Source organism: Panthera pardus, unplaced genomic scaffold (assembly GCF_024362965.1).
Source record: "Panthera pardus isolate Hobbes unplaced genomic scaffold, ASM2436296v1 HiC_scaffold_12, whole genome shotgun sequence".
Taxonomy (NCBI): Eukaryota; Metazoa; Chordata; class Mammalia; order Carnivora; family Felidae; genus Panthera; species Panthera pardus.
Genome location: NW_026526677.1, coordinates 45,888,208 through 45,916,128, shown reverse-complemented (window position 1 = coordinate 45,916,128; position 27,921 = coordinate 45,888,208). Strand labels below are relative to the sequence as shown.

The 27,921-nt window shown below is 45.8% G+C and overlaps 1 long non-coding RNA gene across 2 annotated transcripts; it reads left to right on the top strand.

The window, feature by feature from the left end:
• The first annotated feature begins 363 nt into the window (after nucleotides 1–363).
• Nucleotides 364–27,793, top strand: LOC109271156 (uncharacterized). Of its 2 annotated transcripts, XR_002081844.2 has the most exons (6): nucleotides 364–942; nucleotides 3,614–3,732; nucleotides 24,809–24,892; nucleotides 25,342–25,468; nucleotides 25,560–26,042; nucleotides 27,209–27,793. It is a non-coding gene; the product is annotated as an uncharacterized LOC109271156 (long non-coding RNA). The 2 variants fall into 2 exon arrangements; XR_002081845.2 differs by lacking the exon at nucleotides 24,809–24,892 and having other exon boundaries at nucleotides 378–942.
• Nucleotides 27,794–27,921: the final 128 nt, after the last annotated feature.

Here is a 27,921-nt window from a genome sequence, read left to right as displayed (position 1 = left end):
GGCTTACACGGGGTGCTCCAGGCAGCGTGTCAGGGACTGGCTTAGAAACCCGCGGGGTTGAGCACTGGGTGTTGTATGGAAACCAATTTGATAATAAATTTCATATATTGAAAAAAAAAAAGAAATGCAAAAAAAAACCCAAAACCACAAGAAACCCGCAGAGAAGAGGAGGGGAAAACAGCGCAAAAGACAAAAGCAAAACCAGGTAGCTGGGAGATGGTGGGAAGACACTGATGTTGGACTGAAGGGTTGGCTTGGACGACTTGACCTCTCTGGGCTTTAGGAACTTCACCGCCCCCCCCCCCCCCCCCCCCCCCCCCCGCCTCCCAGCGTGGCACCGGTAAAAATCCCTCCCCGACAGCTACTCAGGGAAGAGGAATCGGGTCTGAGTGTTTAGAAAGCAAATATTTATTGAGAATCTACTCTGTGCCAGGTGCTGTTATAGGTAACAGCAACACAGGGATTAATAAAATAAGAGTTTTGCCTTTGAGAAACTCTTATTTCCGCGTGTACTTGGCCATGCTGACGAAGTGAGTGAGGATATAGAAACGAACTAAAAAAACAAACGTGTTGAAAGCCTTCTGTGTGACGGTCACTTTGTCCTGTGTTCTGTTACCTCATTTTAACCTCGTGAGGACACTCCAAGGTGTTGTTCGCTTTACAAAGGAGGAAACTGGCCCAAAGACGCTCACCACGTTTGCCAAAACCACGCAGCTTGTACGGAGTTTAGGATGTGAAATCTCCCCAGACCTCCAATCCTCTCTCCTTCTCCACGGTTAGAAGCCAGCCATCTGGAGCGTTCTCATCTTTCCACAGCCAAACCGCAGACCTGTCTATACCAGCATCTAGCCTGTCCTTTCCCCTCTTGTTCAATGGAGAAAGCGTGCTTCTCGGTATCACACGGATTCTGGATCCCAGAACTTCTCTTGGATCTGTTTGTAGGTATGGATTATCTTCTTTCACTCCCACTACTCCACCTGGGGCTTTTCCACCAGATCCTTCCCATCAGCGCTCAACACTCAAGCCCCACATGCCTTTCTAGCTCTCGTGCCATCCCTCTGTTCCCTTCCACAGGGACGCTTCTTGAAAGAATTGTCTGCCACCACGGTGTCCTCTGTTTGCTTCCTCACTTCCGGTTCCTCTGACCCAGTCCCTTCCCCTTGCTGCCTGTATTTCTCCAGCAAAGCCGCTCCTGCCAAGTTCAAATGGCCCCGTGATTCCCAATCCATTCTTGTGTGCGTGTGTGTGTGTGTTTTCTTTCTATATTCTTAAAAATTGCTCTTTGTAGAGAGGGATCACACTGCTAAATGTTGTTGCTACCCAGGTAATTGTATCTTAAATTTAAAGAACACTGAACTTTTATTTTATTTATTTTATTTTTTATTTGTAAAGTTTATTTTTATTTATTTTGAGAGAGAGAGAGAGAGAGAGAGAGAGACCGGGGTAGGGGTGGAGAGCGAGGGAGACAGAATTCCCAAGCAGGCTCCATGCTGTTAGCACAGAGTCACATGCGGAGCTCAGACTCATGAACCGTGAGACTGTGACCTGAGCTGAAGTCTAGAGTCGGTCGCTTAACCAACTGAGCCACCCAGGTGTCCCAACACCAAACTTTTTAAAACCATGATTATTGAAAGATAATTCACATACTTGAAAATTCACCCATTTAAAGTGTACGATTCAATTGTTTTCAGGATATTCACAGAATATCCACCACAGCCTAGAGTTTAGACATTTTTGCTGCCCCCAGATAAACCCTTCAGCTATTAGTAAGGGCTCCCCCTCTCTCCCCTAGTCCTTGGCAACCACCAATCCACCTTCTGTCTCTAGAGATTTGCCTGTTCTTGACATTTCATGTAAATGGAATCATACAATAGGTGGTCTTTTATGACATGTTTCTTTTACTTAGCTTGACGTTTGCACTTGACATTTCATGTAAATGGAATCATACAATAGGTGGTCTTTTATGACATGTTTCTTTTACTTAGCTTGACGTTTGCAAGGGCCATCCGTGTTGCAGCCTGAATTGGTGTTTCATTCTCTCCCACTGTGTGGATACACCCCTTTTTGTTCATCTGTTCCTTAGTTCATGGACATTTGCTTACTGGTCACCCTTCAGCTATTATGAATAATGCTGCTATTGACATTTATGTAAAACTTTTGATATGGACATGGGCTTTCATTTCTTTCGGTCATACCTGTAAAAAGGGAATTGTTGAGTCACATCATAACTCAACCTTTGGAGAACTGCACGGCTGTTCTCCAAAGGAGCTGTGCCAGGTTGCATGTCACTGGCCATGTATGAGGGCTCCAATGTCTGCACATCTTCCCTAACACTTGTTATTGTCTGTCTTTAGTCTTTGGTCTTTAGCCATAGCTTTTCTTTGTCTATTATGATATTAGCATTTTTGAAGAATTCAGCCCCTCTTCCCTTGGTGTTACTTGGACAGTCTTCATTTTAGGTTTATCTGATGTTTCCTCATGAGTAGATTCTGGTGACACGTCACGGGCCAGAACACTGCATAGATAGTACTGTGTCCTTCTTAGGGTGTCACATCTGGAGGCTCATGATGTCCATCTGTACCTCTTGGTGGCGCTAATTTTGGTCATCCGGTTGAGGTGTTGTTCAGTTCTCCACTCTATAATTACTATTTGTTTTTCTTCTTTGCAACTAATGGACATGTGTGGGGAAACCCTTTAAGATCGCTCAGATATTCTGCTCTTAGTCAAAATTTCCCCTAGATTTTCCTTCCATCGATGGCTCTTGCCTAATTCTATCTTTATCAGGATGGTTGCCAAGTGAGCATTTTCCAGCTACTGTCCTCCCTCTATATTTAGCAGCTGGTTCTTGGCATTAGGTTGTAAGCTAGATTTCTCCCTTATCCATTGATTGATTGATTGATTGATTGTAAGAACATATGAATTTCTATTTTTCCTAATGCTTTATAATTCATTACTGTACTTCACTGATTTGGCCAGTGGGAGTTTCTCTACTCTGTCTCCTTTGTCCTTGTGACAAACCCCAATCCTTCTCTCTTTCTCAGCTCCATCGAGGCATAATTGACTAAATTGTAAGATATTTAAAGTGTACACCATGGTGATTTGCTAAACATATATACATCAGGAAAGGATTTCCAGCATCTGGTTAATTAATACATCCATCATGTCAGATGCTCATCCATCCGTATTTGTATGCTCTTTCTTCTCTTGTGAAAACCCTGGATCTGTACATCAATCCAACCCCTCACTTCTCAATCTTACAATCATATACACTAGTTTCAGAAGGGCTTCCCCTGTACCATTACAATAAACAAACCTACAAAAACGAGTTTGAGATTTGTTTATAATTCTTAAAATTCATAGAAGTGTGTAATGCGTATCATGAGAAATCTGAAAAATATCCTAGGGACTCAGAAACTTTCAATAAAAATCTCTTATAAGCCTGAAATACAAGCTCAGTTCTTGGATTGGAGTTGGATTTGGGGGTATTTTCTTTCTAAGGTGGAAAGGCAACTGTAATTTCCTGAGAGTAGCCTTTAATTGAAGACATGTTTGCAAATCCACTGTGTGATCCCAGAACTCATTCAAATAGGCGTTTGTGCTCAATATGTCTCAGGTTTGGCCTTGTCGGAGCATGCCAACAGACAGCAGAATCACCAGCTACATTTTGCTAAGAGAGATTGTGCCAAACTGATGCACTTGACCGCCCGAGGAAACAACTCCCTGCTCTTCCAGGTGAGACTGAAACCTGCTTACCTTCTTCTTTCTTCAAAAAATCCACAGAAGCATCAAAAATTGTCTTAAATTAGACCCAGGCCAATCTGGAGATAAGCTCCATCCCTGTCTACTCCCCCTCATTATTCCATAATCACCAGTTTGCATTTTTTGACTCACTTCCTTTATCATAAATCCCTCTACATTTGTTGACTTCTGGCCTCGACAACAGGAATGCTTACCAATGAAGAAAAGACTTAGTGCTGTGAACTAGAAGAGGAGACCCTCCCAATCTAGACAGTACAGATTGGAATGGAGTTGAGAGTTCAGGGGCCTAATAAGTTCCTTTCCTCCTTTCTCACCCATGTAATATACTAGTTGAGAGATAGGAGTCAAGCAGATGGAAATTGACATCTCTTTATTAATGATATATCTAGGTTGGACTATGTTGGTGGATGCTATATTGTACAACCAAAAACCCATTTCAGGAAGGAAGGACTCATTCCCCCAGCTGTACATCTTCCAGAAGATCAGCTGACGGCCCTCTTTGGGGATGGTCTTGGCTGAAGGAAACCATCTTGCCCAATCTCACCTTCCAGAGGCAGCCTATACCCAATGACTGGCCCAACTTCAGAATACCAGGACTTCACCCCACTGCAATTTGGGACAGGTCTGTAGGGTTGCTGAGGCTTCTGCTGGGACTGCATTGCTGCTCAACCTCTCCCTCTACCCAGTTTGCTTCCTCCTCCCACTGTCCAGAGGTATCAATCCCAAGAGCACTGCCTTGTCAATTTCCTATAGGCTAATCTCCAAATTTGTCTGCAGAAGAACCCAGCCTGGGATGCATGCAGTCAGGGAAAGCGTCCTGGAGGTTGCATTTGACTGAGCTGTAAGACTAAAAGTGAGACAGGCAAACCAAGAGTATGTGTGATTCATCCCAGGGAACAACATAGGTGAAGGCCAGAGAACTTAAAATCTTGTGTTCTGAGTCCCAACTTCCTTCCCTGTTCCATTTAGACCTACCCAGGGCCTGACATCATTTTGGTTGTATGCATTAATAAGGATGAGTGAGCTTTTTCCATGTATTTCAGATTGTGGATTGTACCTCTTTGTTTGTTACAACAGAAGCACAGAAACAAACAATGCCAAACAGGAATAATAATGGCTCCCATTTATTGAGCTCTTACTATGCTCTAAGCACTGTATTAAGCACTTGATACATATTCTCTTATTTAGTTCTCCTAAGATCCTCTAAGGCAAATACTATTATTGTTTCTAATTTTATGAATAAGAAAACTGAGGCTTAGCCAAGTTAAGAGACCTTCCTGTTCTCCAGCATCCAGTAGGACTCTTGGCCACCTACTATAGACTCCCTTAGACAGAGAACCATGAGGGAGCATATATGAGGATGGCAGAATCCACAGCGGGTTGTGACCTCTCTTGGATGTGCACAGAGGGCCTGGCCTGAGGGCAGGACCTGCCTCAGGCAGCTTGAGGCTGGGAGACCTGACCTTGTGTGGCTTCCACCTCTCCAGCTCAGGTGGAGGTGGGTAGTAAGCAGAACGGCCTCAGCAATGAGGAGAGAGCCATGGTTCTGAGGCTGTAGACAGTTGCCTCTGCTCAAACTAAGAGAAACTTGATAGACCAGTTTTTCTTGCCTTTGGAAAAGAAGGTGCCAGCATAAGGCCAGTGCTTAGGGATCATTCAGAGATGTTTTTTCAGGAAACAGAAGGGAGTGGGGCCAGCAAGGCATAAGGGGAGGCGTTTAAAAAAAGAAGGCCTGTGTGTAGGTTTCCCTTGCAGGTGGGGTTTCATTAACAAAAGGCACACCATGCCTCTTGGTTCTTTTGCTCAACCATCCAATCATGCATTTAACAATATCTATTGGGTGCCTACTATATGCCAGGCACTGTTCAAGGCACTCGGGCACAGCAGTGAACAAGACATTCAAGGTCCCAGCTCTTCTTGAGCTAATATGCTAGTGGGAGAAGATAGACCTACTCTAGTCTCCTAGCTGTCACTGGCCCTGTCAACTCCTGCTAAGCTTTTTTGGCCCGTTGCCTGCTCAAGGGATGGTACCTGGGCTTCTGCATGGTCATGGTCAAGGACGGGCAGGGTGTGGAAGTGTTGCTTGTCACCCCCACTACAACCTCCCTGTGGTAGGAAGGCTGGATTCCACATTATTCTCTTAATGGAAAGAGCTAATGCCAAAGCCATTAGCCTAGGCCTGTGGGTAAGAGGGCCCCAGGAGGCCAGCCCTAATCCCTCTGTGCCCCATCCCTGGCAAGAGGGGTGAGATGAGTCCAGATGGCCCTTACCCATGCATCAGGAGCTACTCTATGGCCAGTTCTCTAAAACCTAGGAGCCTGTTGGGTTGGCACCTATAATGAGTTGGGGCCTCCAGGCCCTGCTGCATGAAACCGAGTTCTTACTTCTCATCAAGGACTTTCTCTTGAGTGGGCAAGTCTGCTGAACTTGGGGCCCCTTTGTTTAAAGCAAGAACTACCACTGGAGAAACAGGTGTAGTGTAGAAAACAGCACTTGGTCTGAAGCAGGAGGAAAGCATGTTCTAATTCCAGGATTGCCACCTTTTAGCTGAGTGATTGGGCAAGTTGCTTGACTTCTCTCAATGAGCGTTTTGGAATATGTTATCATCCCTAACTCACAAGACTAAATAAGGTAATGGGTAAGAAAGGCTCAGGCTTGGAACACTTAGTAAACACTGGCTAGATATCAAATATTAATTGAATATGAAGTGATCTCAAATCAAAGTAGTAACTTTTTTGCTGAGCACTTGAGGGAATTGAAGGAAGTATAAAGCAACATGCCTGTCCCCAAGGAATTTTCCCTAGAGTTCAGTTGTAGTCTTGTAGAGTTCTCTGATGACAATATCGAGTGCTCAAAATTGCTAATAACTAGCATGTGGGTAAGTGTGCAAGTGTTACAAATGGGTTTCATCTACATATACAGAGAGAATTACAGACTAAGCAGGAAAAAACACCGAGGGAGCAAGTGGGCAGTTTTAAGTTCCCATACTGTATCTGGTAGGACACTTACTGGTGGGACGTAGGCACTATTCAAAGTAAAACCTTCTGAATAATGGGATGGGGGAGTGGAGGCACCCAGCCTGGGATTTGCCCTCTTCCAGGGAGTCTAACGGAGGGCTGGGTTCAGCACTGATGACAAGTGGACCTTCACTGACCCTTGGCAGTAGTCACCTGATCAAGTGGATTTTCACTGGAGAAGAACTACAGCTTACACATGAGTTTGTTGTCCAAATAGAAACAAAACCATAGATGGCCAGAGTTATGGAAGATGAAGACTCTGCAGGTGGAAGAACCCACAGCTCACTGATTATTATTGTTTCAGTCCTCGTACAATGAGAGGACAGGCCTTCGGGAGCCAGACGGGATCATGGTGGAACAGGGCCCAGTATAGCATGCAGGAGATCACGGAAGAATCACAAAGATAAGCAAGGAGAGGCATATAGAACAGAAACAGGGAAGAGGCTGTTCTTGTGGCTTGTCCTAGTGGGGAGGGACAGGTAGTGAACACCAGACCCATGTGGTTGTTTTAATTGTATACTTTATTTTCCTACTATAACTATATTTGTGCTTAACAGTTTTGTAATGTAATGTGTGTATAGTTTATCGTAGAGGGTGGGCTCAGTCATTTTAAACAAACCATTTTGCTGATATAACCTCCGTAGATATTGCCAAGGAGGGGAAGTGAATGGGCAGTTCCCATGTCCATGGCAGTCACCCGGTGCCCACCATGGGTACACTGGTTGAGCTATTCCTTAGAGGGTGGTTCTGACTGAGAAGGTTGAGTATGGGCACCTCTCTCTAAAATGGAGAACAGAATGATTGCTGGAGGAATCCACCATACTGGCCGCTCCTTAAATTTCCTCCTATATTTTCTGCACTTGTGAAAACTGTCATCAGCCATATTTGTGGGGGCTTCAGGAATGTGACCCACTCAACCCTGTATCCACTGGTTGCTTGGTTTTAGAAACATCGCTGAGATTTTTGACAAGTGATTTCATGGTTCCTTTATTCCTGTGTGTCAGAGACAGAATATTAACTTTACACTCTAACTCGGATGCACAGAGAAAATATACCTTATTTTTCTTATATCTAGGGTAGCCTTCCCCGCTTCAATCCCACAGCCAACTCATTAGCAAAGAGAAAATGTAAGTGTTCAAATTTAAGCATAACTCAATATTAAATCTGAAAGTTTATTTAGAGTAACCTCTTTGGGATAAAATTGCTCAGTCCCCCAGATATAATTCCTCCTCTGTCTTTTTTGCTCCCAAAGATGCGTCCACATGTGTACATGAGAGGTGGTGGTGGTTTATGTGACGTCACAGCCATAGGGAAGATTCAGGGTCTTTGTTCCTTCTCGTGTACTCCTCACCGTCCCTGGAAGTATGACTCCTGACCTGGCCTTGCTCAGTTCGGTTAGGGCCTTCAAGCACCCGCTGGCTGACTCCCCCTCACCTTGGCCCTCTTAAGCTTTGGCAACTCCTCTGAAGAGACTCCCATTTGGCTTTGGCTAGAGTGTTTCCCTCAGTAGCCTGGGTACTGAGATCCCTCATCCTTCCCATGGTGATCCTTCTGGAAAGTTCTTCCACTGGACTCTCAGGCATTTCTGAAACCTGTCTATGCCACACTAGGAACAAAGATGACTCAGGAAAGCTTGAGCCATACGGTCTGCCTCTGCCTGACTGTGCTGGAGTATCAGGGTGAGGAGGTGGTCCCCTCAGCTCAGTGTGGACAGCCTGGAAATTAGCCTCCTCCTCCCAGTCTTCAATGGCTTGCAGAACAGAGCCTCCGGCCTTCTTGGCTCTCTTAGACTTATCTAACCCATGGCCCTCCTAAGTTCACTGGGCAGTAACCAGCTAGAGCAAAAGCTTTGTTCTGCTACCTCCATATGCTTCTTCTGTCTCCTGCTATATCCTGGGCTAGAACGTGGAGGGCTTGTCTTTTGCTTCTATTCCATTTCTTCTTGCACAGAGTGCAATTTGTTCCTATAAGGGCAAGAGTATCTTCTCCATACCATGGAAGCGCTCTCTGAGCCGGGTCCTCCAGGCTTAGATGTTGATACCTAAGGAGAAAGACAAAAGAATTTGGAAAACCATCTCTCAAGACAGTAGCCTTGGGTGCAAAGCTATTATCCTGCTACCTAAATTGTGATTGCTGGAGCTGATTACTACCTTGGTAATTCTTTTTACGCTCTCTCTGTCACAATACCTAATCTTCTGGAAGCATTTGATAATAAAGGTCATGTACTTGGGGAGGTAAGAAAGAAGAACAATTTTAGAGATTTCAAAATGTGAGTTACCCTTCTTAGACCTGCTTCTCTGGAAAGGTCCTTCTACTTGGGCACACTGCAGTGGTGTGGGATGGAAATACCTCCAAGTGGAAAATGTCTTTGTCCCAGTCAGCCTGATAAATCTTGGTCCCAGCCAAAGACGGGATGACAGCAGCTGTAGCTGATGACAGAGGGAGATAAGAGTCCCTGAATTGAAAAACAAGAGGGGACAGTACCTCACCCAATGGGCATCTTGAAGGAGGGAAAAAAAAGAAGATACTTAAAGCATAGCACATAAAGAACTGAAATAGACTTCGTCAAATAAGAACTATTTGCTACTCTACTACTAAATAGCTACTAAATAGCCAGCCGACTGGCAGTCACCCTTCATTTAATAGATATATTTTAATAACATCTTAATTAGCACTTTCTTGTCTACCTCCCCCAACCTCAACCTTGTCTAAATAGTCATTTTCATGTATTTGAACTGTTTCCACTGCTCTGCCTTCCCAAGTGTCACCTGCATGAATGAGGCACCCTCTGTCCTCAAGGTGGAAAATTTAAGCACTAGCATATTGCCCCTTGTTATTCGTTAAGCTTTCTATGAGGAGCCTGGGTTTCTGCAGGGTCCTGGTTTCAGGAAAGCTCACAGTTCAGCAGGGTCATATAGTTCTTGCCCATTTTCTGTGTTGGGTAAATTTGCAACTGGCCGCTGGCAGAAGGCTCTGTCTGCTAGGACTATGCTCTCTTTCACAGGAGCATGTTAGGGGTCAACTTCAAGCACTATTAGCTAGGACTTACTCTCTTCATCTTCCCCATTTCCTCAGCAAGGTATCATCTTGACTGCTAGGTGCAGTACCATATATCTCCTGGAAACAGGGACACCTGAGACTTCAAACCTGTAAGGAGAGATCAAGCCTAATAGCTCAACACAAGTTTTCTGAAATCGCTGACGTAAATACATAAGGATCGCGTGCCTACTTTGTGCTCACACCATGCTCAGCACTGGAAACATAAGTGTGCAAGACAGACATCGTCTCCCCTCTCAATGGAGTTTATGGGCTGGTGGAGGAGACAGGCTTTGTTAAAATATTTGCTCAAACAAATACATAATTACAAGTGGTGATAAATGCTGTGGAAAAAAACGCAAAGTGCGGTGAGTGGAAAGAGCTGACCTAGCTTGAGGGAGGAGGTGGAATAGAAAAGTCTGTCTAAGGAGAATGAGTTTTCAACTGGGATCAAGAGGAGGACAGGCGTGGATAGGAGACCAGAGTCTGTGGACAGGATATACAAAAGACCTGAAGCAAAATGAGCGTGGCTGCTTTCAGGGACCAAATCACACCAGTGTTACAGATTAAATTGTGTCCCCTTCAAAAAAGATATATTGGGGGAAAAAAATACGTTGAGGTCCTAACCCCGGGTACCTCAGAATACGATCTTATTTAGAAATAGGGTTGTTGTGGTTGCAATTACTTAAGATGAGGTCCTACTGGAGACCAGTAGGCTTCTAATGCAATGTGCCATCCTTATAAGAAGGTGGCCACGCGAAGACAGAGACCTGGCGAGAATGCCATGGGACGATGGAAGATTGGAGCAACGCACCTACAAGCCAAGGAATGCCCACGATGCCTGCAAACCACCAAAAGCGAGGCGGAAGCAAGGAAGGCTTCCCTCACAGTTCTGGGGAGAAGCCTGGCCCTGCCAACACCTTGTGTTTGTAGCCTTCTAGCCAGAACTGTGAGACAATGAGTTTCTGTTGTTTAAGGCACTGGGTCTGTGGTACTTGGTTACAGCAGCCCCAGGGAACTTTCAGAGCGGGTGTGGCCGAGTTGTAAAACGGAGCGCAAGGGAGGAGTGTGAGATGAGAGGGGAAGAGTAGGAAGGGCCATAGATCTGTGCTCAGGATTCGGGGCTCTAGCCTCAAAGCAGTGGGGCAGCAGTGAGGAGTTTAACTGCTATCATTCAAGTCACAGTGCACACAGATCGCCGTGGTTGCGGGGTGCAAAACGACTGGAGACGGGATGAGGGGTGTTGTAGTTTGAGTTCTCCAGGAGGAGACACTGCGATAAAGCCTGAGCTGACAATGCCTCCGCTAACCTGCTGAAGAGCTCTGGAGCGAGGACCGTCAAAGTTGTGCTACCACCTCTCAAATGATCAGACATTCCGGCTTCCCAGGGTGGCCACCTGTACGGGATGCCCTGGGAAAGGCATGACCTGAGGCGAGGTGGCCCGTCAGCAGCGGAGGCAGCCTCGGCAGGAACAGTGAAGCTGTCTGCGGTCTACATGCCCCACGGCTGGTCAGTAAGTCCTTCCTTGAAGGGTTCTGGGCTGCTCATCTCCTCTTCTGCCACAAGACATCATGGGGACCCCAGAAATGAAGGGCTCCAGGGGAGAGGTGACAGTGGATTGAGCCGGTGTGGTGGCAGTGAAGAGAGAGAATGTGGCCTGGTTCCGAGATGGGTTAGTAGGTGAAATGCTACATATTGCAGAGATTGAGAGGATTGAGGCTTTAAGGGAAAAGGAGGCATCAAGAAGGGCTTCCAGGCATCTGCCTTTGCCCCACCGAATGGATGATTGGTGCCATTCACCAAGTTAAAGAGCTCTGGAGAAGATCGAATATGAGAAAGTAGAAGGTCGTGCTTTCAGATGTGAAATACTATTGGATGAACTGGATATACCGAGGAATAAAAACCCTGAGAGAAACACACACGCACGCACACGCACGCGTGCACGCACATTTTGGTTCCAAGAAGAGTCCTGTGTGCTCACCTCTCATTCTTGAAAATGCCATCTGTTGTTGTACCACTATGGATTTTACCCTTTTTGCTGGAACCTGAATCAGCATCCATAATTTACCTGATAAGCACGCTGAAAAGCTGTAGTGCAGAAAGATATGAAAAGGAACTCAGACATCTGAGGAGTGAGGATGGCCCCACACACTGCACAGGAAATAATTAGCCAACTCCTGAGCCAGCGGTACCACCCCACCGATGGTATCACTTGCTAATCCAGGACTGTAGTAACTCCAAGGGTGAGGCGGGTAGGTTTGAGAGGTGAGAGAGAGCGGCGACATGAAAGACTGAAGATTAATTTAAGACCGGGAAAGAGTTTTCACCAGAAAACCACTTTGCTAAGCAGAATCTGCGGACAAGTCCAAGCAGAACTTTCCATCCAATCGAAGTTCATCAGCTGAACTGGGCTCATAATTATGCTCCATCCCACCACCAGCTGGGGCTGCCTCCTGTACCGCCCCTTTGAGATGTCAAGTTTTCCGTGGATATGTTCATTGCCTTTGACTCAGTGAGTCCAAATTCTGAAGCTGATCCTAAAGAAAATAGCCAATAAAAGGAAGATGCTGTAGGCATGATGATGTTATCAGCACATTTTATGATAGCGATATATTAGAAAACTCCTTTCATGCCAAGAATGCATCTTCACTTCGTGAAAGGTGTTGACTGTGGTCATTATGAGGGCTGTGTTACAACAGGAGAAGATGCTCGCCTAGTCTCTTTGCTGAGCGGCCGCCCTTGGGAAGCACTGTGATACATCCGAACATAAAAGTAGGCTCTGATGTGGGGAGTAAACCACAAAGATGATACGTAGCCTCTAGGAGGTCACACAGTAAGAGGGAGAGCTGAGATTCTAACCCAGATCAGTCCTTCTACAAAGCCCGACTATCCAGCCACTCATACATTTAACCAACAAATATTTATTGAGTCTCTAATATGTGCCAAGAGCTGTGTGAGGCCATGCTGTTTTGGTGATATCATCTTCCCTGGAAAGAAAGGGAAAAGTGCAGCTTTTCATATGCAGATGCAACTTCTTGTCTGAGAACTGCAATGTTTTAGATGGTGTCTTATAGTTTTTAGAAACTCATAGTCTTTATCCTCCAACTGTTTATCACCTACCCATCTTCAAGACTTCTCTCAGACCCCTTTCCCCATTTCCTCCAGCCACAACAGCTCTCTCCCCGCACTGGGTCCCTTTACCACACAGTTCACACCTAACTAGATCTTGATGAATCCTGATGGCCAGCCCTGGAGATTTATTCTTTGGTATATACTGTCTTACTCTTTACTTAATAGATGCACATGTGTGTGCATGCTCTTCTGCGTGTGTGTGTGTGTGTGTGTGTGTGTGTGTGTGTGTGTTCTTTCCAATAAGGCTGTAAACAGCTCCATTAATTGAAAATTGTTGAGGCTGGGAGTTCTCTGATTCATAGGCTTCACGTGCTATTGCCTCACCAAAAAGATGGCCGTATTCAAACTAAATAATTTATGTCTTCTTTGCATATTTCAACCCAGCCACGTCAAGCCTGCAAAGACTTAAAAATTGACCCAGACATTTTAAAAACGTCTCACTTAATTATTTCAACAACCTATGAATATGTGTATCAGTAAGACTGTGCTTCGTTAAGCTGTAATAGCAAACAACCCCCTGATCTTCGTTGCTCAAAACAACAATAGGTTATTTTTATTTAGGTCGGTAGGGAATCTGTTGTACTTTAAACCCACTCAGAAGCCCGGATGATGAAGATTTCTGAAATGTTCCCAATCTTTATAGGGTGAGAGGAAGAAACAGGAGCAATTCTTGCACTAGCTTACAGGTTTCCATATTTTATTGGCCAAAGTCAATAGTATGGCCATGCCTAAAATCAAGGGAGAAGGGAAGTGTAGTCTCACCAAATACCCAAAGAAGAAATAGAAATATTTGGTGAAGAGCATTAATAATTACTATGTTTTTTTAGTATTACTATTACTATTTTTTTTTCCTTTTTAGTTTTTAAATACCACGAAACTCAGATGGGTTTAACAACAGGTCCAAGGTCATACATTTAACCACAGAAGAGCTAGGATTTGAACTGAAGTCCGTCTGATAGTGGAGACTACGCCTCTTTCGCTTATTTCAGAGCTGCTTTCCGGAAAGGATGCCTTGCACATTCTTTGGGTTCTGGCTGGCCTCACTTAAATTATTCTTCTCTGTAGGGCTCTTCATTGGCTACTTCAGGTGTATCCTCACCAAACATGATGTCTGTTTGCTCTTCTAGTAGTCGATTCATTGTTATTTCAATTTTTTTAGATTTTTTTAATGTTTATTTATTTTTGAGAGAAGAGAGCGAGGGAGGGACAGAGAGAGAGGATCTGAAGCGGGCTCTTGCTACCTTTTCTTTGACAGAGCAGATGTCAGTAATATCAAGGTGAATAATATTTAGTCCTAGCTTATAAGGGTTTCATCTTTAACTGGAACAATCGCTAAAGGTAGCAAATAATTCCCAAAGCAATGTGACAAGTACTATAATGAAGACCTGCCCAGTCTTTGGATACAGGCTGTCTCCCAAAGTGGAATTAGGAAAATGGAAATGGCACACGTGAGAGTCACCATCACTGGAAGTAACCCAGACCAAGTCTGCAAAGAAAAAGTTGCAGAGATTGTGGAACACGCCTGAGCCTGGCAAGCCTGGATTTTTTTGCAAATAAGAAAGCTCAAAGCTAAACAACAATAAACTGCAGCATGGGACAGGACTGCTAACAGAAAGTAGATTGTTTGATTGGGATTTCTGAGAGGGAGGTATCCCCGATGGAAGTTTATTACTTGAGATGTAGCACTGTCAAAGTCATAGAAAAATATAGCCTGGGGAAACTGAGGCTCAGGGAGAACCAGTGATGGGTCCCAGCTCACAGAAAAATGGTGATGTTGAGATTTCACCCCAAGGCTGTCTTCCCTAAAAGTTGAATGTCCACACGTGTTCCATGTTGCCACCTGCCACTAAGTGAACCACCCAAACCAGCGGCCTGCAAGCCAGAACGTTGACGGCACTTCCAGGGGCCCCGGGAAGACTTTAATCTTGGGTTCTCCCAACCCAGCTGCCACCTTTGATTATTTGAAGTAAAAATTATACCTGTATTGGTATCTTTCAAGCCACTGCTCTAAATCTCTGAAGATAAGCATTACAGATAAATGTATGCTGCTCTGTTTATCAGTCTTTTGAAATCTCCAGTTTAGGAATGAATATGTTGGGTTGTATGTCCCTTTCAGGCTCCACCCTACCCTCCTCTCAGCCCATAGGCTGCAGGGAGAGATGCTACATCCACTTACAAACAGGATGACAGAGTAGTTAATTCTTGCTAGAGCCATTTATTAATATAGCCATGGCTCCATTACAGTGTGAGTTTCTGGAGGTCAGTAGCCAAGTGTTGTGCCTTTAAAATTCCTCAGGCTTCTAGAAGAGTCAAGAGAGTTTTTTCATTTGTTTCATTTCTTAAATGCTGTCATATTATTAAAGTAATCTGGGTCAATGGAGAGTGACATGATCTTTTTGGCAGTTTATGGATAATTTCTAAGGAATCTTCCTACACTGTAGGAATCTTTCCTACATTGTAGAAAAAAGGAAATAAAATGGAGAAAGACTCCACTTTTGATCCAGATGGCATAATAATAGGGACTGGGGTTGAAATAACTAAGAAAAGACAAAATATAGAAAATAAAAGTTTTTAAGACACTGATAAGCAGGCAAAGAAAGACAGTGGTCCCGGAGATACAAGGAACAAACGTGGTGAGCCCTATGGTTGCCCAAAGTTACTGACCTGAGCTTCTAGGCCATTACTCAGGGAAGGGAACCCAAGCAAAGCCCAGCAGACTCCTTCAGTTGGGAGATGAAATTGAGAAAGCAGGGAGATCAAGGCAGCTAGAATATACATTGGGAAAAGTACCATAGAGGCGAGAGCTGCACGAAGAGAAAGACCCTTGGATCCGCAAAGAGGTCCTCTTGAGTTTTTAGCAGGGTATGATCAGCACATATGTGCAAGAGAACCACCAAAGGTCAGAGAAGGAAGCATTCAAAACGATTAAAGAGGGGCGCTTGGGAGGCTCAGTCAGTTAAGCATCCGACTTCAGCTCAGGTCATGATCTCATGGTTCATGGGTTCGAGCCCCACATCAGGCTCTGTGCTGACAGCTCAGATCCTGAAGCCTGATTCAGATTGTGTGTCTCCCTCACTCTCTTCCCCTCCCCTGCTCATGCTCACTCTCTCTCTCTCTCTCTCAAAATAAATATACCTTTAAAAAATCTATTAAAAAAAAGATTAAAGGAATAGTTCCTAATGCCCATCTAGGGACAGAAATAGTCCTGCTCCTATGAGCCACACAGGAAAAACTTGTAATTCATGGGGCATTGAATAGAATATTCTAGAAGGTCTTGCCTCAGTAGTGAAGAATAATTATCCCTAAACTGATTATTGCTCTGGACCATAAAATATCACTGGATATTTTATGAATCATAAAAGCAAACCCTGAGAGGATTGAACTGTTTCCAAGTAACCGTATCCTAAAACAAAGCTCAAAAATATTTACAGGAATATAAAAATATCCTGTCCCCAACACAATAAAATTCATAGTATCTGGCATCCAATACAGAAGAGTTCTCACTTGGATACCCATCCTGAGTTCTCTCCACCTCTGCAAGACCTCTGCAAATGAAGTGTGCCCTCCCTTAGTCTCTCAGACTGCCATCAACAGAAATCGAGAAAGCAGCCTACAGCAACCCTTGTTGTCTATGAGAGGCTCTCCTCCAGCCTTCCATATGACCATCAGTCAGGAGTCCAGAGAGCAGTCAAGAGCTCTGTGTGCTCCTGACACCCCTTCCTACCCTTCTGTGATAGATAATTTTACATGTCAACTTGACTGCATCATGGGATGTCTAGATAGCTGGTCAAACATTACTTCTGGATGTGTCTGTGAGGGTGTTTCTTGAAGAGATTAGCATTTGAATCTGTAGTCTGCGTAGAGCAGGTGGCCCTCTCAAATGTGTCTGGGCTTCAGTCTGAATAGAACAAAAGGCCAGAGGAAAGTTGACTTTGCTCTCTGCCTGGCTGCTTGAGCTGGGACAGAGATTTGCCCTCATTGCTCCCAGTACTCAGGCCTTCCAGCTACACCACTGGCTTTCCTGGGGCTCCAGTTTGCAGACAGCAGATTATAGGACTTCTCAGCTTCCACAATCAAATGAGTTAAACCTTCTCATAAATCTTGTGTGTGTGTGTGTGTGTGTGTGTGTGTGTGTGTGTGTGTGTCTGGTATAGATAGAAAGATAGATACGTAAATAGATAGATAGATGATAGATGATAGATAGACAGACATAAAAATAAAATAGGATATATCCTATTGGTTCTGTTTCTCTTGAAAACCTTAGGCGAATACATCTTGTCTGCCTTCAACATTCCAGCTCTACCACCATTGTCTGCTTTGAGACCATCAGAACTTATCTCATTAGTCCTTCTTTATATCAGTCACCGCAAGAGGCCCAAGGTGTCCTGGTTATTCATCATCCCTTAGACTCTCATCCCCACGTGGCTCAGATGTCCCCTTTTTTGGTGAGGCCTTCCTAACCATGCTAATTCACATTGCAATCCAACCCCTCTACACCCCGAGCCCCTTTCCCTATTTTATTTTTTTCCGTAGCACTTACCCCAACTGAATATACTATATATCACTTATTGACTTGCCCACTAGAATACGAGCTCCATAAGGGCAGGGAATTGTACCCATTCACTGCTGCACGCCCAGTGTTTAGAACAGTGCTGGGTACATAGTAAGCAGCCAGTAATTATTTGAGGAATGAGGGACACATGCTGTGTCAGCATTTAACGGCATATCTATGAGTTCCTTCTTCAGAAAAGGCGGGCCCTAGTTTCTGAATGTAACCTGATGCTCAGTGAATTGCTCACAGGGTCCTTTTTGGCCAAGCATTTTACACCATCTCAAGGATCATGTGTAAGCTGCGTCTGAGCACTCACCCAGATCCACCCCCACCACTGAAGTCTCCCGGAGGACCCAAAAGGCGGGACTGTCCCATGGCCAAGAACGTGCTCCCAGATCTGTGGCTCCTGCAGTTCCCCTGGCTCCGTAAATGGCACCACTTTTCACCCAGATGCTTGGTCTAAACACTAGGAATTACCTGTGATCTCTGACTGCTCACATCGGGTCCATCTCCAAAACCACTCGGAACCGGAATACTTTCCGCCATGCCAGGGCCACCGTCTCCCTGAAGCGGCCTGAGATCTGCTGCTTCTACGTCTGCTCTTGACCCCTACTGTTCATTCTCACAGAACAGAGATCTTTCCGTTTGTTTACTTCTTGTATTTCAAAAAATATTTCGGTGACTTAGGAAATTGATAAAGTGGAGTACTTGATGAATAAGAATACAATAGAATAGAATAAATAGAATAGAATAGAATACGATCCAAATGTGAAATAGGTACTGAGAAAAAAGCCTAGAAGGAAACACGTGGGTATTTTAAGTGTAATTATCTCTGAGTGGCAGGATTATGGTTTGAATTTCCTTCTTTATGCTATTTAGTATTTCACAAATACTCTACAGTGAGTATGTATAGTTGCTAAGAAAACAGTAAGAAAAATGCTGAGTGACCAGTGAGGCAGCACTAATGTAGGTCAGATTTATTTAATAGATTCAGAATTGTTAATTTATGAATGTAACGAAATTTGGAGTCTGCTCATTTTGTAGATCTCCTCGTGCATCCCAGTCACTGCGCTACTAGGCGCTTTTCCCATACTTTACTTCTGTGGAAAGGGAGCCTTCTTCAAAGAGGCTAAGTGGTTTGGCCAAAGTCACTTAGCTGATAAGAGACATGGCAGATGCTAACGAGGTCTCCAGACCAGACATCCAGGCTCTACTCACTACCCCACATTCTCTTCTCTTACCCAAAGGCTGGGGTCCAGGGCAGACATGGCTGGCGAATGACTGGGTCAAAGATGGCAGGATTGAGGTTATCAGCCTAACTAAGGGGGTGAAATGGTTTGGTGAAGACACCGTCAGCCAATGTAAATCAAGTGACTAGAGCATCGTTTTACAGGCATACTTGAACTTGGAACTTATTAGCAACATGGATTTAATGTCGCCTGTAAAAGCAGCATAAAGGTAAACCTTTATTTATTCTGCTTCCTCGTGCTATAAAAACAGAGCTCATGCTCTGGGAGTTGATGAGTCTGGAAAAAGGGGTGGGGCTAGGCGCTGGCATCTCCACATAAGTCCTGACCTCTTGAGGAGAGAGGGGAGGAGCTGGGGGGGTGGGGGGTGGGAAGGGGCAACTGTGGTTTCCCTCAGTGGTCCTGAGAGACTAATCTTGTAATAAAAAAACCCGCTTCCCATTACACTCAGAATAACACCCACATGCTCTGCACGCAAGGTCCGTGCTTCTTATGTGGCCCACCTTCTTTCTTCTCTTTGTCCAGAGCTCTCAGTCCCTGGGCTCTGGGCTCACCAGCCTCTGTGCTTCTGGAACTTTCCGGTATTCTGGCAGGGTCTTCACCGACTCCTCTGCTGCCCCGTTGCTTCTCCTTCATGCCGGTGCTCTGTAGACTCCCTCTCGTCCTTCGGATTTCAGCTGAAATATACACCTGAGGAGAGGCCTTCCCTGGTGACTTCATGTGAGAGACCCCCACTCCACATCACAATCACTCTCTGTGCCCTTAACCCCAGTCTTTTTTATAAGCATAACTTTTAACTGATATAATTTCAAATTCAAAGAATGTGCAAAGGATATATGGAAAAAATAGGTAAGTTGTGAAGCATGATAACATAATAAACACTTATGAACCCACCAATCAATTTAAGATCTAGAATATTAACAATACCTGCTTTTTTTTTAAGTTTATGTATTTATTTCTGAGAGAGAGAGAGAGAGAGAGAGCACACGAGCAGGGCAGGGGCAGAGAGAGAGAGAGAGAGGGGGACAGAGGATCCGAAGCAGGCTCCATGCTGACAGCAGAGAGCCAAATGTGGGGCTCAAACCCATGAACCATGAGATCATGGCCTGAGTTGAAGGCAAACACTTAACCAAATGAGCCACCCGGGCACCCCCACAATACCTGATTATTTTCTGCATAGCACTTATCAACTATCTAAAACTATATTATGTACTTATTTCTGTATGTATTTTCTTTCGTATCTACTGGAAGGTAAGGTCCGATGCCTGTCTTGTTGATTGCTGTATCCCAGAGCTTAGAATGCTGCCTAGAAAATAAATATTTGAGAATGGATGAGCAACGAGGGTGAGGCAGAGAGGTCAGAGGAGTGGGACGTTACTGTCAGTGGTGAGGGGCGGCCTGCACTGTCTCCATGCAGAGATCCACAAGCCCACCAGACACAGCCCACCCCCTATTTCTCTGAAGGCTAGTCACATAACGTAAAGTGTAATGTCTAGCTATGTAGACAAAGGCACGCAAGGCCAGTTATTTTGCCATTTTGAGACTCCATTTCCGTCTCTGATAAAATGGACCATAATAGCTACATGCGGGATGCCTGGGGTAGAGATACAAACATTCTCACCTTCCTCTGTAATACCTGAGAGAGCAGGGCCACGGAGGTACAGGCAGCTGCTGGCAGCAGGCAGCTTCAGACCTGGAGACTGACAGGCAGACAGACAGACAGACAGATAGACTCTGGGTGGGCAGAACTGTGGCAGACAGATGCCCAGGCCACCTGGGAAGCAGTGGAAAGCCTCTCCTGCCTTCTAAAGGGCCTGCTGCATGTGCTTTGAGCCCTGCACTGATGCCCGAGGCCAGGCGCAGACCCCTAGAGTGGTGGGATGGCTGGGCCTTGAACTGCCTGCTGGCAGGGATCATACAGGGTCTTGGTGCCCGAGTGGAGGATGCATCATAACTGAAAAGAACAATGAAATCTCTTTTCTCTTCAGTGAATCAGGGGAAAACTTCAGTCGAGCCTCAGTTTTTCCCCCCCCAGTGCAAGTGTCCTGATTAAGCCAGTCTGTACTAAAATTATATCCAGGGGAACCAGGCCCTCAGGACAGTCTTCAATGTCTTCCTTTGCCTAGCAGGCTAATTAATTAATTCAACCAGCAGTCACCAAGCGACTAGTATGTGTCAGGAGGCTTTTTGCAGGGCCAGGGTGAGGAGGGGTAAATGCATGGGGGCAGAATAGCGCAGTCAGTATTCTCCCCCCTGGGGAAAGTGGAAGCTGGAGGGTGGTGGGGGGCGTGGGGAGGGGGGTGCAGCCGGCTCTGTGAGGGCCAGGCGGAGTGACAGCGAGCTGCTCCTTGCAGAAGGGGGCTTTTGCATTGCACCTGAAGGATGATGGAGGCACAGGCCCACCCACGGATGGTGGAAAGCAGTACACGTGTGGGCATGGGTGCAGCAGGGAATCATTTCAGAGACATGGGCTGCAGCCACATGTTGACGGCCTTGCTCACTGGGTCCTGAAGGCAGTGGAGCAACACGATCAGGTTTGTGCCTCAGACAACCCTCGCAGGGAACAGCTACTCCTCTGCCTCTCCCACCTTCACTCACCCTTCAGCTGATCAGAACATGTCCGGTTTCCTTTGGGGGCTCGCCCCGCCCCCACTCGCAGCTCGCGTAGTTCCTTCTGGTTCCTGAGTCCTGCCTATGATTCAGGCCTGGCCCGTCAGTGTATTTCATTATTTTATCCCGAGGGATCGATTCAGAGCTGGGCAGATTCTCCCGGTGGTCCGGTGAGACCCCGTTCGTGGACAGTCATTGGCTCTGTCGGGGAGAGGTCTCCTGTCTGCCAGTCTTGAAGCAGGAAGCCTGCCAACCTGTGGCTGCGGGGCCACCGGTGGGAGAGGACCGGCTTGAGAACGACACCAGCACAAGGGGAAGCAGAATGAAGACCTGGATTGATCAATGATGCCTCCGTGCTCTCCCTGCCCATCCTGAGGATCCTGCCAGACCCATGGCAGGAGCAGGTCCCGTGCTTCTGAAACCACCTAATGGGTAGAAACGGGCTTTTTTCCCCTGCTCTGTCTACCGGACACTGACCTTCTTTTTTTTTTTTTTTTAAGTTTTATTTATTTATTTTTAGGAGCGAGAGAGCGTGCACAAGTGGGGACGGGGCAGAGAGAGAGAGAGAGAGAAGGAGAGAATTCCAAGCAGGCTCTGCACTGTCCGTGCAGAGCCTCCCATGGGGCTCAGACTCATGAACTGTGAGATCACGGTGTGAGCCTGAATCAAGAGTCTCATGCTAAACCAACTGAGCCACCCACGCACCCCGGGGGATTGACCTTCTTGTATGACTCTGGTTCCATAAGGACTGTGAAAACAAACCCCTCTGAAAACAAATGGGCCATTAGGGAGGGACTTCCAGTTCCTGTAATCATTCATTCATTCATTCATTCCACAAGTATTTGAGATTCTACTTTATGCCACACTCTGCGATAAGCTTATAATTGTGAGCAAAATAAACATTAGGCCCTGTTCTCATGGAGTTTGCAGCCTATTAAAAAAGACAGATGATAGGGGCGCCTAGGTGGCTCAGCCGGTTAAGCCTCCTACTACGGCTCAGGTCATGATCTCACGGTTCGTGAGTTCCAGCCCCTCACTGGGCTCTGTGCTGACAACTGAAAGCCTGGAGCCTGCTTCGGATTCTGTGTCTCCCTCTCTCTGCGCTCCTCCTCTGCTCACGCTGTCTCTCTCAAAACTAAATAAACATCAAAAAATTTTAGATATGACGGATGATAAAATATGTAATTAGAATGGATATGTAGTTAAAAATTGTGAAAAGTATCACGAAGGAAAAGTACAGGTAGCTATGAAATGTATTCTGGGGTATCCGATCTTACGGGGGTAGGATGGGTAGGGATCGGGGGAGTTTTCTTTAGGAACCAACAAATGAAATAGGAGCAAAAAAGAGGTGTAGGAGTTGGCTGGGTGAAGGACTGGGAGCAAGGAACTTTCCAGGCAGAGGGAAGATTATGTTCAAAGGCCCTGGTGTTCTGTCAGCCATCTTGAAGAGCTTCCTCATCCCCACAGGCCCTCCTGGGTGGGAAACGGGGAGGGGAGGGTGGAAAAGTTGGCCTAGGAATCCAGACTTGGCTTTGCTTGGCCCTTGGACACAAATGCAGCATATATAACTGCCTTGCTTCACTCCTTCATCTCTCAGTCCCAGGACACCTTCACTCTTTCTTCCTTAAAGAAAGTCCCTGTGCAAGTATCTTGCATTGGCGACGGTAAGGGGAGGAGGCACATTGCTAGCCTGCCTCGACCATCCTTTCCTCATTTCTTCCACAGCAAGAAGGTTTCAACTGGGCTTATTCAGTTACTATAACTTAAGATTATAGTGATGATTCACTGCTTTTTTTTTTCTTGATTTGGAAATCATGCTGGATATTTAATCTCGAAGCTTTGTTGAAATAACAGACACACAGAAGTTTAAAAGTAGACGTTACATGACACTGAAAACGTAAGCAGAAAAAGAAAAAAGTGGATAAATTGACTTCATCGAATTTCATCGAAATTTAAATTTTTTGTGCTGCAAACAATACCATCAAGAAAGGGAATAAAGAGGGGTGCCTGGGTGGCTCAGTCGGTTAAGCGTCTGACTTCAGCTCAGGTCATGATCTTGAAGTCCGTGAGTTCGAGCTCCACATCGGGCTCTGTGCTGACAGCTCAGAGCCTGGAGCCTGGCTCAGATTCTGTGTCTCCCTTTCTCTGCCCCTCCCCTGCTTGTTCTCTCTCACTGTCCCTTTCTCAAAGAATAAATAAACATTAAAAAATATTGAAAGAAAGAAAGAAAGAAAGAAAGAAAGAAAGAAAGAAAGAAAGAAAGAAAAGGAAGGAAGAAAAAAGAGAAAAAAAGACAAGTCGAAGAACGGGAGAAAAATATTTGAAAATCATATATTGGATAAGGGGCTTGTATCCAAAATATATAAAGAACTCTCAGGTCATCATAAAAAGAGAAAGGCCACAGGGGCACCTGGGTGGCTCAGTCAGTTAAGCGTCCGACTTCGGCTCAGGTCATGATCTCGCGGTTCGTGAGTTCAAGCCCCGCATCGGGCTCTGTGCTGACAGCTCGGAGCCTGGAGCCTGTTTCCGATTCTGTGTCTCCCTCTCTCTCTCTGACCCTCCCCCGTTCATGCTCTGTCTCTCTCTGTCTCAAAAATAAATAAACGTTTAAAAAAAAAAGAGAGAGAAAGGCCACAATCTAAAATGGGGCAGAGGATTTGAATAGACATTTCGGCAAGATCTAGAGATGGCCAATAAGCACATGAAAAGATGGGCAACATCATTAGTCATTAGGGAAATGCAATCAAGGCTCTAAGGAGCGATCACTTCACATCTACTAGGATGACTTTAAGCAAAAAGATAGCAAGTGTTGGTGAGGGCGTGGACAAGTTGGAACACTCAAACACTGCTGGTGGGGATGTAAAATGCTGCCGCTGCTTTGAAAAACGGTGTGGCGGTTCCTCCAAACGCTAAACACAGAGCTACTATACGAGTCAGCCGTTCCTTTCCCAGGTACATACCTAAGAGAAAGGAAGACGCAGGTCTATACAGAAACTTGTATTCTAATGTTCACAACAGCATCGTTCATAAGAGCCAAAAGGTGGAAATAACCTAATGTCTACTAACTGATGATGAAATGAATAGTTGCTTTATCTATGAAATGGAGTATTATTTAGCAATGAAAAGAAAGGCAATATTGATACATGCTACAACGTAAGCCCTGAAAGCACTATGTTGTGTAAAAGAAGCCAGCACATTCAATGATTCCATTTATATGAAATGTCCAGAAGAGACAAATCTCTAGAGACAAAAAGACTCATGTTTGCTTATGGTGGGTTGATGGGAGTGAACGGGAGTGACTGCTTATGGCTATGGAGTTTCTTTTAGGTGGAATGAAAGTGTTCTAAAATTAGATGCAGCAATGGTTATACAACCCTGTGAATATACTAAAAAACATTGAACTTTAAGTGGGTGAATTTTACAGTACATGAGTTTGTGCTTTTTTTTTTAAGTAGGTTAATGATCTCAAGTAGATCAATCAATATTGTCAGAGCCTGCGGTTGAAGTAAATTTTATCCAGATTCTGGCACAAGACACAGGTCAGTCAGAGAAAACCTCCCCAGGGGAAAAGTGTAGCGATAATAATGGTCACATTATTCACAGTGGTAACTGAAATTGATATGACCTTTATGGTTAGCAAAGAACGTCTGCATTTGCTTGTTTAAATCCTTTCACTCACATGAATCACAGGAGGGAGGCATCATCACACATATCTGACACCCAAGGGAACTGTGGTTCATGGGGTTTAGGAACAGGTAAGATCATATGGGTAGTAAATTCTGGGGCTTGAGGCAGAGCCCTGGTCCACCTGCCCCAGATCTCATGTCACTTCACTAAGCTTGGGAGGGCAGAGGCCATGCTCTGTCTTTTTACAATAGTAGCCCAGTGCCTGGCAGGATGAATACATGAATGAATGAATGAGTAATAAGTTACTTCTCTTTGGACTCTGTGACCATGTAATGCAAAGTGTGTTTCCATCTCCTCCTAGGAAAAGGAGACCAAGAAAGACAAGCTACAGGGGCCATCCTCGGAACACAACTTCGCAAAGTGCTGGCCGGCAGCCTGGTCTCCAGAAGTCACACTGACTTTATCCTTTTATGGGCATAGAGAACAAGGTGGGAATATCTCAGAGCTGAAGGCTTCCCATTTCCCGGGGCCTAGTATATGGTCCTCAGTCACCCAGTGCCCTACTGAGATCATCCTGAGGGGCACATGGATTGCTTCAGCCCCACTCCCCACGTCCTGCCATCTTGAATTCCTGATCAGCATTTGCCCTCCAGAGAAAGGTTGAACCTCCCAAGGCTGAGGTAACCCATAGCTAGTCTGTGCTGTCCAGAAGATGGCATGGGATCCCACAAAGGAGGTACAATCTCACGCAGCCAAAGGAGTCTTTACGGATGAAACCTGAACGGGACAGAGAGAGCTTTGACCTTCTGCCTAACACGTTGAGTCAGCTGGTAGTTGAGTTCGGTTGGTTGGCTGTGTCTCAGATGTCAGTAGGAGACGAAGCAAAGATGTCCTGTTTGCTGAAGTTATCCTTTCTCCATGGACCAGATGTTCTTTTGGCAAGAGCCTTGGATTTGGAATCGCAAAAACCTGGATTTAAACCCTTTTCTGTCATTTACCCTAGTGACCTCCCTAAGCCTAGTGCCCTCGCCTAACCAGTGAAAATCTCACAGTCCCCAGCTGGTAAATGGCAGAGCTTGGATTTGAATCCAGGACTCTTGACTCCACCTCCACCTGCGGTCGAATGATAGATGGCAAAGAGATGTCTAAACTGCACGCAAAAGGGCAGGCTGTGGTAAATGTGAACACCTCCTCCCGGTGGCTAAAAGCCAGGAAGGAGTGAGAGAGCAGACTGAGAGAGCAGATGCTAATGTTCTCCCATTAATCAAGCCAGAGTGTGTGCTCTGTGCCCTTAAGAGGGCTTAGGACTTGGAATTGCTTCTGCTTCACAGCCTGTCTCTGGCACAGCCTGGGCTAGAGCCCTGGGGGTACTGGAGACACTGCCCAGATACGTGTCTGCTCACCTACACCCTCGGCCTGACTCCTTTCATGGCCCTTCCATTTCACAACCGTCACTGTGTCCGGGCCACACCCAGGAGGAATGGGATACACATCCCGCCAGTCTGGGTTATCTAGGTCTAAAACATACTTTGTTGCTTTGGTGATTCCATCTGGAAGTCCCCATGGAACTGAATGACTGACTTTCCTCCTTTAGCTTTAATCAAAGGGACGGCCGCTCCTACCCGTCCAAGGATGGGAGTTTCCATGAGATTGTCGGGGTCAGAGGCAAGGGCCCGGATTTTTGAATCAGACAGTGCCCTATTTAATCCTGGTCTCTGGTTATTTCTGTAGGACCTTCAGTCATGCCACTTGACCTCTCTATACTTCATTTTACCTTTCCTATAAAGTGAGGCAACGATCCCTTCGTCTAGGGCTGTGAGGTAGTGTAGTGATGTGGTAGGTGCTGAGAAGACCTCAGAAACCAGAAGGTTCTCTCTCCTTCCCGATTCTGTCTCTTCTCTTGACAGTAGAGTAGATCCACTCAAAGAAGGAAGTAGACTCCACCTGGAACCTGGGGCGGTTTGATCAGACCTCCACTGAGTCCTCAGGTGTATGTGGGGGAGGATTAACGATCTTAGACAAGTCTTCCCGGGAGGAGAGGGGCTGGGAAGTATTGGAGGTATTGAAGGCAAGGGGAGAAAAGACCAGATGGGGATGTGCTAAGTATAGTAATAAGCAGTAATAGTGATAGAGTGCCTCATTTAATTGAACACTTACTATGTGCCAACATTGTACTTGGAAATTTACATGTGTTTCTTAATCCTCCTCTCGTCATCCCCATTTCACAGATGAAGCAACCAGCTGACAAGCGTCTGGATACGCCAGTAACTGCGACTTGAAACTACATGTCACCCAGTGCTCTGGGGAAGGGTGGGAGACGTAGAGGTGGTGGTAACTCAGGCTGGCCTGGAGGTCCCTGCCCTGGGGGAGGCTCAAGTCCTCTGTGGTTTGTGACCCAGCCCGGGTGAGGCAGGAAGTATGGGGCCTCCTCAGGCAGAGGGCCTGTCTCCCCAGTTCAAATGTGAGCACCTCCAAACCAGGGCCCCGTCTGCCTGCTCCCTCTGGTAGGGGCGCAATCTGTGTTTAATGGAAGCAAGAAACACTACCGTTTTCCCCTTTTCCTTGTGGGGTCGCCCTGTGTGGAATGACGTCTTTGACAACGTAGAGCTTGTCACAGTTGACAAACCACTTTCCTATCCGTTATTCTGGAGACCACCTGCCACCCAGGAAGTCTCTCCTCCTCCCCACTGCTGACATCTAAGTGGTCACCAAGTCTGGCCAATTCTTCCCTTTATAGTCGAACTCGTCTGTCCTTCTGCACCTTCCTCACTGCCATCACCTAGATGCAGGCCTCTGTCGCTTCCTCCCACGACGGCTCCATGTGCTTGCCCTGTGCTAAGCCCCCAGCTTGCCCTGTGCTAAGCTCCCAGCTTGCCCTGTGCTAAGCCCCCTTTCCATCCAAGAGTCAGAGAGATCTCTCTATCTCTCTTTTTTTAAGTGC